Here is a 15000-nt window from a genome sequence, read left to right on the forward strand (position 1 = left end):
TGGGTTTCATATAGTTGAGCTTCATATAGTTCATATAGTTGTGCTTCATATAGTTCATATAGTTGGGCTTCATATAGTTCATATAGTTGAGCTTCATATAGTTCATATAGTTGGGCTTCATATAGTTCATATAGTTGAGCTTCATATAGTTCATATAGTTGGGCTTCATATAGTTCATATAGTTGGGCTTCATATAGTTCATATAGTTGGGCTTCATATAGTTCATATAGTTGGGCTTCATATAGTTCATATAGTTGGGCTTCATATAGTTCATATAGTTCATATAGTTGGGCTTCATATAGTTCATATAGTTGGGCTTCATATAGTTCATATAGTTGAGCTTCATATAGTTCATATAGTTGGGCTTCATATAGTTCATATAGTTGAGCTTCATATAGTTCATATTGTAACTGAGGGGTACAATTCCCTGACTGTATTACTAGATATGATACTTACTACCACTACCTTTGTACTTAATATTCGGCCACCCAGTACACGGCATAAATATATTATCATGAACACTCTCACGTAGATGAAACGGATCCAACACAAATGTACGAATTAGAAACAAGTCTTTATTGCCTACACAGCGATGGTGTGTAGACTAAACACTTAATCACTTAATTACATTTATGAATTGAAATAGTATGCTCTTTTATGGCAAGGAGTATTCGTCGGTATATCAATAGATAATGTCCAATCTCTGAAGGCGCAGGTGGTAAATATACGACCTGGAATAGTTAAGGAATAACAGCAATGATACTTTAATGATTATAGGCTGGATACACTAGAGGGGGTTAATCCGGTCGCTTGTAAGCCGACAGGAGTAGGAGGGGGGGGGGGGGGGGTAGAATCCAGCTGCCTCGTCCGGCCAAGGGTATCCCAGGAGAACCCACTGTAGTGACGTTCAATGCGCCGGCGATCCTTGGACCACAGATGAAAGCAGGTGGACTCTTTGTGGGCCGGCTCTCTCCGGTCCACGGGGGAGAGATGTGGAGAGACCTCGTCTTGCAGAGCGTCTCCTCAAGGTCTTGGGCCCGCAAGTAGGCTACTGATCCGTATGCGACCTCTGAGGCGTCACTGAAGACGTGCAAGTCCATTTTACATGTCTCTGGCCTCACCGTGGGTGGGAAGTAGCTTCGGCGCATATTAACGCCTGGGAGTGAGTGGAGCTCCATCTCCCACTCTCTCCAGGTGGATACAAGGTGTGCGGGAATGGGGTCGTCCCAGCCCTGGTCCTTGTCCCACAATGCTCGTACAATCATTTTTGCCCTGGTGGTGTACGGTAGAATACATCCTAGCGGGTCATATTGTCGGGCGAGTGTTGTGTACACACTCCGTCTGGTGGTCGGCGCCGCCGCCGGCCTTCCCTGCTCCGTAGTCAGGGGCTTGTGTCTGTAGTGAAGCGAATCTGTTTTGAATCGCCACACCAATCCCAGGGTCATCTCCTGGGCTTCTCCCGGGATTGTAGCCATCCAGGTCTTGCTGCTGGCTGCCTTGTCCTCGGAGGAGAGGCTGCGCAGTACTTGCGGATCGCTGCTGGCCCACTGCCTGAGATCAAAGCCGCCTTTGATCAATGAGGCGCGGAGTTTAATCAGGAGAGCCTCGGCTTCTTCCTGGGTTGAAAGGCTTTGTAGACAGTTGTCTACGTAGAAGCTGTTCTTTACGCTGTGTCGGACCTCTTCGTCCGCTGCTGGGTCCTATGCTACATGTTTCTGTAGTGCAAATGTCGCACAGCAGGGGCTGCACGTCGTTCCGAAGGGGAGGACTTCCCATTGGTAGATGGCTGGGTGCTCATCTCCTGGCTTCTCTCTCCATAGGAACCGTAACAGGGGCTTGTCCGCCTCTACTAATCTCACCTGCAGGAACATTCCTTTAATGTCCCCGCTGATGGCCACCTTTTCCTGGCGGAAGCGGAGTAGAACGCCGAGTAGGGAGGGGCCGAGTGTGGGACCGGGCAGTAACTCTTTATTCAGATTTTGGGATCCGATCTGGTAGCTGCAGTTAAATACTATGCGGTCTTTACCGTTGTGATGGACCTTGTGGTGGGGCACGTACCACGATTCAGTGGTCTGGTCAGCCTCTTTAATGTCCATCTTTGTGACGTGTCCCGCTGTGATGAGCTTCTCAATCTCAGCGCGGTATACACTCTCTTGGGCGGGGTTCTTGGCTAAGCGCCGCTCCGTGTTCAGCAGGTACCGTTCTATGGCGTCTGTCTTGGCGTGGAAAGTAGGCATTCCTTCTCGCCGCAGGAGTGGCGTGGCGTATCTCAACACGCCGTTGACCGGGACTCTCTTGGTCCCTGTCTCGAGGAGGTGAATGGCGTAAATGTCATCTTTAGAGCGAATGTCTTTCTTTCCATTCTTAAAGGGCATTTGTTCCAAGCTCCATAGCCGCTCTACGTGTTGCAGGAGTGCGGTTTCTCCCTCTGTGACTCGGGAGTGGAGACATCTAGTGGCTGTACTTCGGTTGAGAGATTTGGCGAGCGGGCCTTGGAGAGTCCATCCCAAACGGGTCTCGACTGCTGCAGGACAGCCTCGGGGTCCGGTATGAACCCGGTCTATCGGGACAATGAGGTCTGCATGGTCGGAGCCTATCAACAGGGTCGGCATAGCATTGTCTATGAGCGGGATCGGTAACTTGCGCAGATGTGCATATTTCTCCATCAGCTTGGCGACGGGGTATGTGTACCGCGACAGTCCTATTTCTTGGCTGGTGAAAGCGTCTGCAATCTGGTACCGTCGCTCAGGCTGGCCGCTTGCTGCGATAGAGAATGAGACATTCTCGCCCTTTATCGTCTTCAAATCTCATCTTATTGTCCGAATTGTCATTTGGGTTTCGCTTCCCCGCAGCCCTAGCTGGGCCGCAGCGGAGGCGAGCAGCAGGGTCTTCTCTGACCCGTCATCGAGGACGGCGTAAGTGTCCAGGACTTTATTCTGGTAGCTTAGTGTCACACGCACTACTTTTAGGAGTACTCGGGCTCCACTGCTGCTGGCGGGATCGATGTACATGACGCTCGCTTTGCGGCTGGATGGTGCAGGTGAAGGGCGCCGTCTGTTACTGTCGTGAAGTATGTCCAGATGGGCTCCATCGCACTTGGTGCACCTTTTCTTTAAGCGGCATTCGGCTGCCATGTGTGAGCGCGCACAGCGAAAACAGCGCTTGTTGGACTTTATCCATTGACCTGCTTCCTCCGCGTTCAGCTTGGGGAAGGAGTCACATTGCGCTAGCCAGTGTTCTTTCTCACAGTAGGGGCACACTATCTTCCACTTCTCCGTTCTGGAGGGGGTACTGTGGCTCCTGCTGCTCGGTACTGACTCCGATTGGTGCATCACAGTCACCGATCTTCTTCCATCATTTAGTCGTCTGGTTCCTTCTCTGGAGCCAGGGGTGCTCCGTCCGAATGTATCTAGCCGTAGGCTGCTGACTTCTCTCGCCAGGAAGTCTGCTAGATCGAGGAGGTTCGGTTCGGGGCCATTCGGGTCTCTGTGGTCCCTCTGCCGCCTAAAGCGCTCCTGACGAGCGGGCGGCAGCTTCTCCAGGATCCTTTCCACATTTGAGTTGGCGTAAAGTTCATACTTCCCCTTCTCTCTTTGCGCTCCCAACATCCCTACCAGGGACTGCACTCTGATGGACAGGTCGTCCAGTGCTCGATTGTCTATTGCTGGGGGTAAGCGGTCGATGTGTCGGATCTCCTGGATCACGTAATCCCATATGCGCCCATACCTCTGGTCCAATGCTACCAGCGCTGCTGTGTATGGGGTGGTGGAAGTCGCGTAGGCGAGCGCTATATTATGTGCGCGGGGCACCTTTAAGTGCTGCAGTAGGATGGCGTATTTGTGGCGTTCATCCAATACATCCACCAACATGGTCTCCAGACACATGCGGAGTTCTGTATACTGGGCCCGGTTCTCTTGGGTGAAGTCGGGTACCATAGGCGTGCCAATGTATGACGCTGACGGTGGATACATCGGCGAGCGTTGGGGGAGAGGCCTCCTAGGCGAGTCTCCTCCCGCTCCTTGGTATGGGCTGGTACCGGCAGTGTACCATGGCCCGCTTGTCCAGGTGTTGTTCCTCGGTGCGGGTCGTGCGTCGTGCTCACCCGTGTATAGAGTCGGGGGTCTGTAGCGCAGCTCCGCGGGAGTATAGCCTGGGCTGTACCGGACCTCCTGGTCCGGTAGAGTACTGTGCTGTCTTCGGGCGCGGTTCTCCTCCTCTTCCTCTTCGTCTTCAGTTAGGTCATCCAGTGCTTGTAGTCTCTGGTTTAGCCTCTCCACAGGATATGCTGCTCCTTCCCGGTTGCTAGGTCTCGCTTGGACCGGTGGGGGGAGGTGGTCTGTGGGGGGTATAGACCTCGTCTGTTGGTCAAGTTCAGGGTTGTTTACTCGGCTAGGGGATGCCGCCCTGGAGGTGTGTCTAGACGAGTTCCTGGAGCCTCTGGCGGAGGGAGAGGGTGTTGTCCGTCTGATCAGCTGTTCTATTAGTTGCGACTGCTGTCTGTCGCGCGCTGCGTCCCGTTGAGCACCGGCTCGTTCTCGGGCCACATTCTCTTCCATCTGAATGCGTCTTATTTCTAGACGTATCTGCTCGTGTTCGCTTCGCTGCTGGATCTGCAGTCGATCGCGTTCACCCTGGAGTCTATCGCGTTCAGTAGAGGCTTTCAGGCTGACGAGGAATGCCTGCTGTAGGGTCCTCTCTGCCTCGCTGGGAGAAGGCGGTTGTATAGGGGAGCCTTCCCTCGGGGTACTCCTTGCGGAGCCTTGGAGCTCTATCTCCACGGTGCTCTCCCCGTCTTCTTCCGTGCCGAGTTCTCTCTCGGTAGCGTTGTATTCCTCCCGGGACTCATCGGGGACTACTTCTTCAGTACTGGCGGGGTGTGAAGTCATGTCTGGTTCCCACTGGTCCCCACCGTGAACTTGGTCAGTTACATTAGAGCCCGTAGGGGCCTCTATGGTCGGGGTAGTCTGGGCGTTGGGGTTAGACATACTTTTACTTTCTAGTTTTACCGCGTTTACTGTTAGTAGAAGACTAGGTTGTTGACTGACAGCGTAAGCCTCTAAGTACTGAGGGAGCCGTCGTTCGCGCTGCGGGCGTTGGTTAGGAGGATCGTTTCGTGGAGTGTTCATCATAGGCCATTTCAATATTAATAACACTATATTAATATTACACTGATTACCCTCCGGCTCGAAGGACCAATTGTAACTGAGGGGTACAATTCCCTGACTGTATTACTAGATATGATACTTACTACCACTACCTTTGTACTTAATATTCGGCCACCCAGTACACGGCATAAATATATTATCATGAACACTCTCACGTAGATGAAACGGATCCAACACAAATGTACGAATTAGAAACAAGTCTTTATTGCCTACACAGCGATGGTGTGTAGACTAAACACTTAATCACTTAATTACATTTATGAATTGAAATAGTATGCTCTTTTATGGCAAGGAGTATTCGTCGGTATATCAATAGATAATGTCCAATCTCTGAAGGCGCAGGTGGTAAATATACGACCTGGAATAGTTAAGGAATAACAGCAATGATACTTTAATGATTATAGGCTGGATACACTAGAGGGGGTTAATCCGGTCGCTTGTAAGCCGACAGGAGTAGGAGGGGGGGGGGGGGGGTAGAATCCAGCTGCCTCGTCCGGCCAAGGGTATCCCAGGAGAACCCACTGTAGTGACGTTCAATGCGCCGGCGATCCTTGGACCACAGATGAAAGCAGGTGGACTCTTTGTGGGCCGGCTCTCTCCGGTCCACGGGGGAGAGATGTGGAGAGACCTCGTCTTGCAGAGCGTCTCCTCACCTTGTGTCCTCTCCAGGGGGGGGGTTCCAACACACGGTAGTGTCGGGGGTCTTTATCCATAGAATAATCAAAGTATCCAAAGCATAATCCGTGCCTGGGAAGGCGGGCTGTCGTCGGTAGAATAATCCGGTATACAGGTCCACTCGCTCGTCGGCTCTGGGGCTCCTCGGGTGCAGCTTCACATAGGGTCAACCACCCTGGGTAGGCAGCCAGTTCACTGCCCGAAACGATGGGGTACTGACTACGGTAGTATTCTCACCGCACGAAGCACTATATATTAACAGACTATTATTAGCTTAATAGACTACGTCCAACTCGACGATATAGTGCCAAATATGACTATTCAAATATTAATATACACGATGTCTCAATACCGATGGTAGGCGAACTTGGCCTTACTCCCACACGTGGCATCGCGGGGAGGCTTTACGTCTGTGACTCTATTGGAGGGTAAGAAACTGGACTGAAAAGAAAGTCCTACTTTAGTAGCGCAGTATATATACGCACTATGAACAAATAGTCCCATTAGTGGTGCGGTAGCCAAATTCCTACGCGGAACTAGGACTTGTTCGTACATGTCGAGCGGTACGTTTGAACTGGGTCTGAGGGGTATGGCAGCCTGGCACCAAGGTCTCGACCAATAGTAGAATGGAGACTATTATGGGATGTTCAGTAGGCTAGAATGGATATTCAATGCATATTGTACAAGGAATATACAAGGGATATCAGGGAATATTAGAGAATATACAAATACAATTAAATATATATATATAAATAAATATATATATTCGGTTTAATCTGGCCCTTCACAACACATATAGTTCATATAGTTCATATAGTTGGGCTTCATATAGTTCATATAGTTGGCTTCATATAGTTCATATAGTTGAGCTTCATATAGTTCATATAGTTGGGCTTCATATAGTTCATATAGTTTGGCTTCATATAGTTCATATAGTTGGGCTTCATATAGTTCATATAGTTGGGCTTCATATAGTTCATATAGTTGGGCTTCATATAGTTGGGCTTCATTTAGTTCATTTAGTTGAGCTTCATATAGTTCATTTAGTTGAGCTTCATATAGTTCATATAGTTGGCTTCATATAGTTCATATAGTTGGGCTTCATATAGTTCATATAGTTGGGCTTCATATAGTTCATATAGTTGGGCTTCATATAGTTCATATAGTTGGGCTTCATATAGTTCATATAGTTGGGCTTCATATAGTTCATATAGTTGGGCTTCATATAGTTCATATAGTTGGGTTTCATATAGTTGAGCTTCATATAGTTCATATAGTTGGGCTTCATATAGTTCATATAGTTGGGCTTCATATAGTTCATATAGTTGGGCTTCATATAGTTCATATAGTTGGGCTTCATATAGTTCATTTAGTTGAGCTTCATATAGTTCATTTAGTTGAGCTTCATATAGTTCATATAGTTGGCTTCATATAGTTCATATAGTTGAGCTTCATATAGTTCATATAGTTGGGCTTCATATAGTTCATATAGTTGGGCTTCATATAGTTCATATAGTTGGGCTTCATATAGTTCATATAGTTGGGCTTCATATAGTTCATATAGTTGGGCTTCATATAGTTCATATAGTTGGGCTTCATATAGTTCATATAGTTGGGCTTCATATAGTTCATATAGTTGGGTTTCATATAGTTGAGCTTCATATAGTTCATATAGTTGTGCTTCATATAGTTCATATAGTTGGGCTTCATATAGTTCATATAGTTGGGCTTCATATAGTTCATATTGTTGAGCTTCATATAGTTCATATAGTTGGGCTTCATATAGTTCATATAGTTGAGCTTCATATAGTTCATATAGTTGGGCTTCATATAGTTCATATAGTTGGGCTTCATATAGTTCATATAGTTGGGCTTCATATAGTTCATATAGTTCATATAGTTGGGCTTCATATAGTTCATATAGTTGGGCTTCATATAGTTCATATAGTTGGGCTTCATATAGTTCATATAGTTGGGCTTCATATAGTTCATATAGTTCATATAGTTGGGCTTCATATAGTTCATATAGTTGGGCTTCATATAGTTCATATAGTTGGGTTTCATATAGTTGAGCTTCATATAGTTCATATAGTTGTGCTTCATATAGTTCATATAGTTGGGCTTCATATAGTTCATATAGTTGAGCTTCATATAGTTCATATAGTTGGGCTTCATATAGTTCATATAGTTGAGCTTCATATAGTTCATATAGTTGGGCTTCATATAGTTCATATAGTTGGGCTTCATATAGTTCATATAGTTGGGCTTCATATAGTTCATATAGTTGGGCTTCATATAGTTCATATAGTTGGGCTTCATATAGTTCATATAGTTGGGCTTCATATAGTTCATATAGTTCATATAGTTGGGCTTCATATAGTTCATATAGTTGGGTTTCATATAGTTGAGCTTCATATAGTTCATATAGTTGTAGTTCATATAGTTGGGCTTCATATAGTTCATATAGTTGAGCTTCATATAGTTCATATAGTTGGGCTTCATATAGTTCATATAGTTGAGCTTCATATAGTTCATATAGTTGGGCTTCATATAGTTCATATAGTTGGGCTTCATATAGTTGGGCTTCATTTAGTTCATTTAGTTGAGCTTCATATAGTTCATTTAGTTGAGCTTCATATAGTTCATATACCATCATCAAATTTGCTGATGACACAGTAGTGGTGGGCCTGATCTCTGCCAACGACGAAAGGGCCTACCTGGAAGAGGTAGAGAACCTGTCACAGTGGTGTCAGGAGAACTGCCTCTCCCTGAACGTCAGCAAAACAAAAGAGATGATTGTGGACTTCAGGAGGTCGGGGGTCAAGGACTACAGCCCCCTCAGCATCGACAGGGCACCAGTTGAGAGAGTGAACAGTTTCAAGTACCTCGGAGCCCACATATCCGAGGACTTGTCATGGACCACACACATTGACAGTGTTGTGAAGAAGGCACGACAACGCCTCTACTTCCTCAGGCGCCTAAGGAAGTTCCAAGTCAGCCAGAAGATCCTTAGGAACTTCTACTCATGTACAATAGAGAGCATCCTGACCGGCAACATCACCTCCTGGTTTGGGAATAGCACTGCACAAGACCGTAGCAGACTACAAAGAGTGACACGTTCAGCCGAACGCACAATTAGAGGGGGGCTACCCACCCTCCAGAACATTTACAACAAGCGGTGCAAGGGGAAGGCTAAGAGAATTATTAAGGACTCGAGCCACCCGAACAACTGCCTCTTTGAACTGCTGCCGTCAGGCAAGCGATACCGGAGTCTTATGGCGAGCACAGAAAGACTCAGAAGGAGCTTCTATCCCCAGGCCATCAGGCTGCTAAACGAACAATAATCGCTAAACGAACAATAATCACTATGCAACAACCATCAAATGCACACAGCACACACACCCACACGCACACACACACTCACTCAAACAAACAACACACTGCAGCACCCACTCTCCACACTTAGATCACACAAACACACTTACACTTTATATTTATTGATAAAGGATTTGCACTACAACTCGTACACCTACTGTGAATTGTACCTAAACTGCACCTCGTCCATTTATGCCTTGCACTATATAGTACTGTATATTAGTACACTGCACAGTATTGTATATTGTATGGTAACTACGTCTACGAACATTGTACATATGTCTAAACTGAACACTGTGACCTCTTTTTTTTCTTCTAATTTTTACTATGTTTTTATTACATACTTATCTTGTCATGCACAGTCTCTGGAGCGCAACAGTAAGAAGCATTTTGTACAAAAGTATTCTGTACTTCTGTATGACAACTATTAAAGAAACTTGAAACTTGAAACTTGGCTTCATATAGTTCATATAGTTGGGCTTCATATAGTTCATATAGTTGGGCTTCATATAGTTCATATAGTTGGGCTTCATATAGTTCATATAGTTGGGCTTCATATAGTTCATATAGTTGGGCTTCATATAGTTCATATAGTTGGGCTTCATATAGTTCATATAGTTGGGCTTCATATAGTTCATATAGTTGGGTTTCATATAGTTGAGCTTCATATAGTTGTGCTTCATATAGTTCATATAGTTGGGCTTCATATAGTTCATATAGTTGGGCTTCATATAGTTGGGTTTCATATAGTTGAGCTTCATATAGTTGGGCTTCATATAGTTCATATAGTTGGGCTTCATATAGTTCATATAGTTGGGCTTCATATAGTTCATATAGTTGGGCTTCATATAGTTCATATAGTTGGGTTTCATATAGTTGAGCTTCATATAGTTGGGCTTCATATAGTTCATATAGTTGGGCTTCATATAGTTCATATAGTTGGGCTTCATATAGTTCATATAGTTGGGCTTCATATAGTTCATTTAGTTGAGCTTCATATAGTTCATTTAGTTGAGCTTCATATAGTTCATATAGTTGGCTTCATATAGTTCATATAGTTGAGCTTCATATAGTTCATATAGTTGGGCTTCATATAGTTCATATAGTTGGGCTTCATATAGTTCATATAGTTGGGCTTCATATAGTTCATATAGTTGGGCTTCATATAGTTCATATAGTTGGGCTTCATATAGTTCATATAGTTGGGCTTCATATAGTTCATATAGTTGGGCTTCATATAGTTCATATAGTTGGGTTTCATATAGTTGAGCTTCATATAGTTCATATAGTTGTGCTTCATATAGTTCATATAGTTGGGCTTCATATAGTTCATATAGTTGGGCTTCATATAGTTCATATTGTTGAGCTTCATATAGTTCATATAGTTGGGCTTCATATAGTTCATATAGTTGGGCTTCATATAGTTCATATAGTTCATATAGTTGAGCTTCATATAGTTCATATAGTTGGGCTTCATATAGTTCATATAGTTGGGCTTCATATAGTTCATATAGTTGGGCTTCATATAGTTCATATAGTTCATATAGTTGGGCTTCATATAGTTCATATAGTTGGGCTTCATATAGTTCATATAGTTGGGCTTCATATAGTTCATATAGTTGGGCTTCATATAGTTCATATAGTTGGGCTTCATATAGTTCATATAGTTGGGCTTCATATAGTTCATATAGTTGGGCTTCATATAGTTCATATAGTTGAGCTTCATATAGTTCATATAGTTGGCTTCATATAGTTCATATAGTTGAGCTTCATATAGTTCATATAGTTGGGCTTCATATAGTTCATATAGTTGGGCTTCATATAGTTCATATAGTTGGGCTTCATATAGTTCATATAGTTGGGCTTCATATAGTTCATATAGTTGGGCTTCATATAGTTCATATAGTTGAGCTTCATATAGTTCATTTAGTTGAGCTTCATATAGTTCATATAGTTGGCTTCATATAGTTCATATAGTTGGGCTTCATATAGTTCATATAGTTGAGCTTCATATAGTTCATATAGTTCATATAGTTGGGCTTCATATAGTTCATATAGTTGAGCTTCATATAGTTCATATAGTTCATATAGTTGGGCTTCATATAGTTCATATAGTTGGGCTTCATATAGTTCATATAGTTCATATAGTTGGGCTTCATATAGTTCATATAGTTGGGCTTCATATAGTTCATATAGTTGGGTTTCATATAGTTGAGCTTCATATAGTTCATATAGTTGTGCTTCATATAGTTCATATAGTTGGGCTTCATATAGTTCATATAGTTGGGCTTCATATAGTTCATATTGTTGAGCTTCATATAGTTCATATAGTTGGGCTTCATATAGTTCATATAGTTGGGCTTCATATAGTTCATATAGTTGAGCTTCATATAGTTCATATAGTTCATATAGTTGGGCTTCATATAGTTCATATAGTTGAGCTTCATATAGTTCATATAGTTCATATAGTTGGGCTTCATATAGTTCATATAGTTGGGCTTCATATAGTTCATATAGTTCATATAGTTGGGCTTCATATAGTTCATATAGTTGGGCTTCATATAGTTCATATAGTTGGGTTTCATATAGTTGTGCTTCATATAGTTCATATAGTTGGGCTTCATATAGTTCATATAGTTGGGCTTCATATAGTTCATATTGTTGAGCTTCATATAGTTCATATAGTTGGGCTTCATATAGTTCATATAGTTGGGCTTCATATAGTTCATATAGTTGAGCTTCATATAGTTCATATAGTTGGGCTTCATATAGTTGGGCTTCATATAGTTCATATAGTTGGGCTTCATATAGTTCATATAGTTCATATAGTTGGGCTTCATATAGTTCATATAGTTGGGCTTCATATAGTTCATATAGTTGGGCTTCATATAGTTCATATAGTTGGGCTTCATATAGTTCATATAGTTGGCTTCATATAGTTCATATAGTTGGGCTTCATATAGTTCATATAGTTGAGCTTCATATAGTTCATATAGTTCATATAGTTGGGCTTCATATAGTTCATATAGTTGGGCTTCATATAGTTCATATAGTTCATATAGTTGGGCTTCATATAGTTCATATAGTTGGGCTTCATATAGTTCATATAGTTGGGTTTCATATAGTTGAGCTTCATATAGTTCATATAGTTGTGCTTCATATAGTTCATATAGTTGGGCTTCATATAGTTCATATAGTTGGGCTTCATATAGTTCATATTGTTGAGCTTCATATAGTTCATATAGTTGGGCTTCATATAGTTCATATAGTTGGGCTTCATATAGTTCATATAGTTGAGCTTCATATAGTTCATATAGTTCATATAGTTGGGCTTCATATAGTTCATATAGTTGAGCTTCATATAGTTCATATAGTTCATATAGTTGGGCTTCATATAGTTCATATAGTTGGGCTTCATATAGTTCATATAGTTCATATAGTTGGGCTTCATATAGTTCATATAGTTGGGCTTCATATAGTTCATATAGTTGGGTTTCATATAGTTGTGCTTCATATAGTTCATATAGTTGGGCTTCATATAGTTCATATAGTTGGGCTTCATATAGTTCATATAGTTGGGCTTCATATAGTTCATATAGTTGGGCTTCATATAGTTCATATAGTTCATATAGTTGAGCTTCATATAGTTCATATAGTTGGGCTTCATATAGTTGGGCTTCATATAGTTCATATAGTTGGGCTTCATATAGTTCATATAGTTCATATAGTTGGGCTTCATATAGTTCATATAGTTGGGCTTCATATAGTTCATATAGTTGGGCTTCATATAGTTCATATAGTTGGGCTTCATATAGTTCATATAGTTGGCTTCATATAGTTCATATAGTTGGGCTTCATATAGTTCATATAGTTGAGCTTCATATAGTTCATATAGTTCATATAGTTGGGCTTCATATAGTTCATATAGTTGAGCTTCATATAGTTCATATAGTTCATATAGTTGGGCTTCATATAGTTCATATAGTTGGGCTTCATATAGTTCATATAGTTCATATAGTTGGGCTTCATATAGTTCATATAGTTGGGCTTCATATAGTTCATATAGTTGGGTTTCATATAGTTGAGCTTCATATAGTTCATATAGTTGTGCTTCATATAGTTCATATAGTTGGGCTTCATATAGTTCATATAGTTGGGCTTCATATAGTTCATATTGTTGAGCTTCATATAGTTCATATAGTTGGGCTTCATATAGTTCATATAGTTGGGCTTCATATAGTTCATATAGTTGAGCTTCATATAGTTCATATAGTTCATATAGTTGGGCTTCATATAGTTCATATAGTTGAGCTTCATATAGTTCATATAGTTCAGATAGTTGGGCTTCATATAGTTCATATAGTTGGGCTTCATATAGTTCATATAGTTCATATAGTTGGGCTTCATATAGTTCATATAGTTGGGCTTCATATAGTTCATATAGTTGGGTTTCATATAGTTGAGCTTCATATAGTTCATATAGTTGTGCTTCATATAGTTCATATAGTTGGGCTTCATATAGTTCATATAGTTGGGCTTCATATAGTTCATATAGTTGGGCTTCATATAGTTCATATAGTTGGCTTCATATAGTTCATATAGTTGGGCTTCATATAGTTCATATAGTTGAGCTTCATATAGTTCATATAGTTCATATAGTTGGGCTTCATATAGTTCATATAGTTGAGCTTCATATAGTTCATATAGTTCATATAGTTGGGCTTCATATAGTTCATATAGTTGGGCTTCATATAGTTCATATAGTTCATATAGTTGGGCTTCATATAGTTCATATAGTTGGGCTTCATATAGTTCATATAGTTGGGTTTCATATAGTTGAGCTTCATATAGTTCATATAGTTGTGCTTCATATAGTTCATATAGTTGGGCTTCATATAGTTCATATAGTTGGGCTTCATATAGTTCATATTGTTGAGCTTCATATAGTTCATATAGTTGGGCTTCATATAGTTCATATAGTTGGGCTTCATATAGTTCATATAGTTGAGCTTCATATAGTTCATATAGTTGGGCTTCATATAGTTCATATAGTTGAGCTTCATATAGTTCATATAGTTCAGATAGTTGGGCTTCATATAGTTCATATAGTTGGGCTTCATATAGTTCATATAGTTCATATAGTTGGGCTTCATATAGTTCATATAGTTGGGCTTCATATAGTTCATATAGTTGGGTTTCATATAGTTGAGCTTCATATAGTTCATATAGTTGTGCTTCATATAGTTCATATAGTTGGGCTTCATATAGTTCATATAGTTGGGCTTCATATAGTTCATATTGTTGAGCTTCATATAGTTCATATAGTTGGGCTTCATATAGTTCATATAGTTGGGCTTCATATAGTTCATATAGTTCATATAGTTGAGCTTCATATAGTTCATATAGTTGGGCTTCATATAGTTCATATAGTTGGGCTTCATATAGTTCATATAGTTGGGCTTCATATAGTTCATATAGTTCATATAGTTGGGCTTCATATAGTTCATATAGTTGGGCTTCATATAGTTCATATAGTTGGGCTTCATATAGTTCATATAGTTGGGCTTCATATAGTTCATATAGTTGGGCTTCATATAGTTCATATAGTTGGGCTTCATATAGTTCATATAGTTCATATAGTTGGGCTTCATATAGTTCATATAGTTGGGCTTCATATAGTTCATATAGTTGAGCTTCATATAGTTCATATAGTTGGCTTCATATAGTTCATATAGTTGAGCTTCATATAGTTCATATAGTTGGGCTTCATATAGTTCATATAGTT

At 41.4% G+C, this 15000-nt stretch overlaps 1 protein-coding gene across 1 annotated transcript in view; it reads left to right on the forward strand.

The window, feature by feature from the left end:
• wdpcp (WD repeat containing planar cell polarity effector) overlaps nt 1-15000 on the forward strand; it is a gene marked incomplete at its 5' end in the record, with an annotated part of 118208 nt that overhangs the window by 22679 nt on the left and 80529 nt on the right. The gene's annotated exons all lie outside the window — the stretch shown is intronic.

The sequence above is a fragment of the Notolepis coatsorum genome (assembly GCF_963971535.1).
Source record: "Notolepis coatsorum genome assembly, chromosome: 9".
NCBI lineage: Eukaryota > Metazoa > Chordata > Actinopteri > Aulopiformes > Paralepididae > Notolepis > Notolepis coatsorum.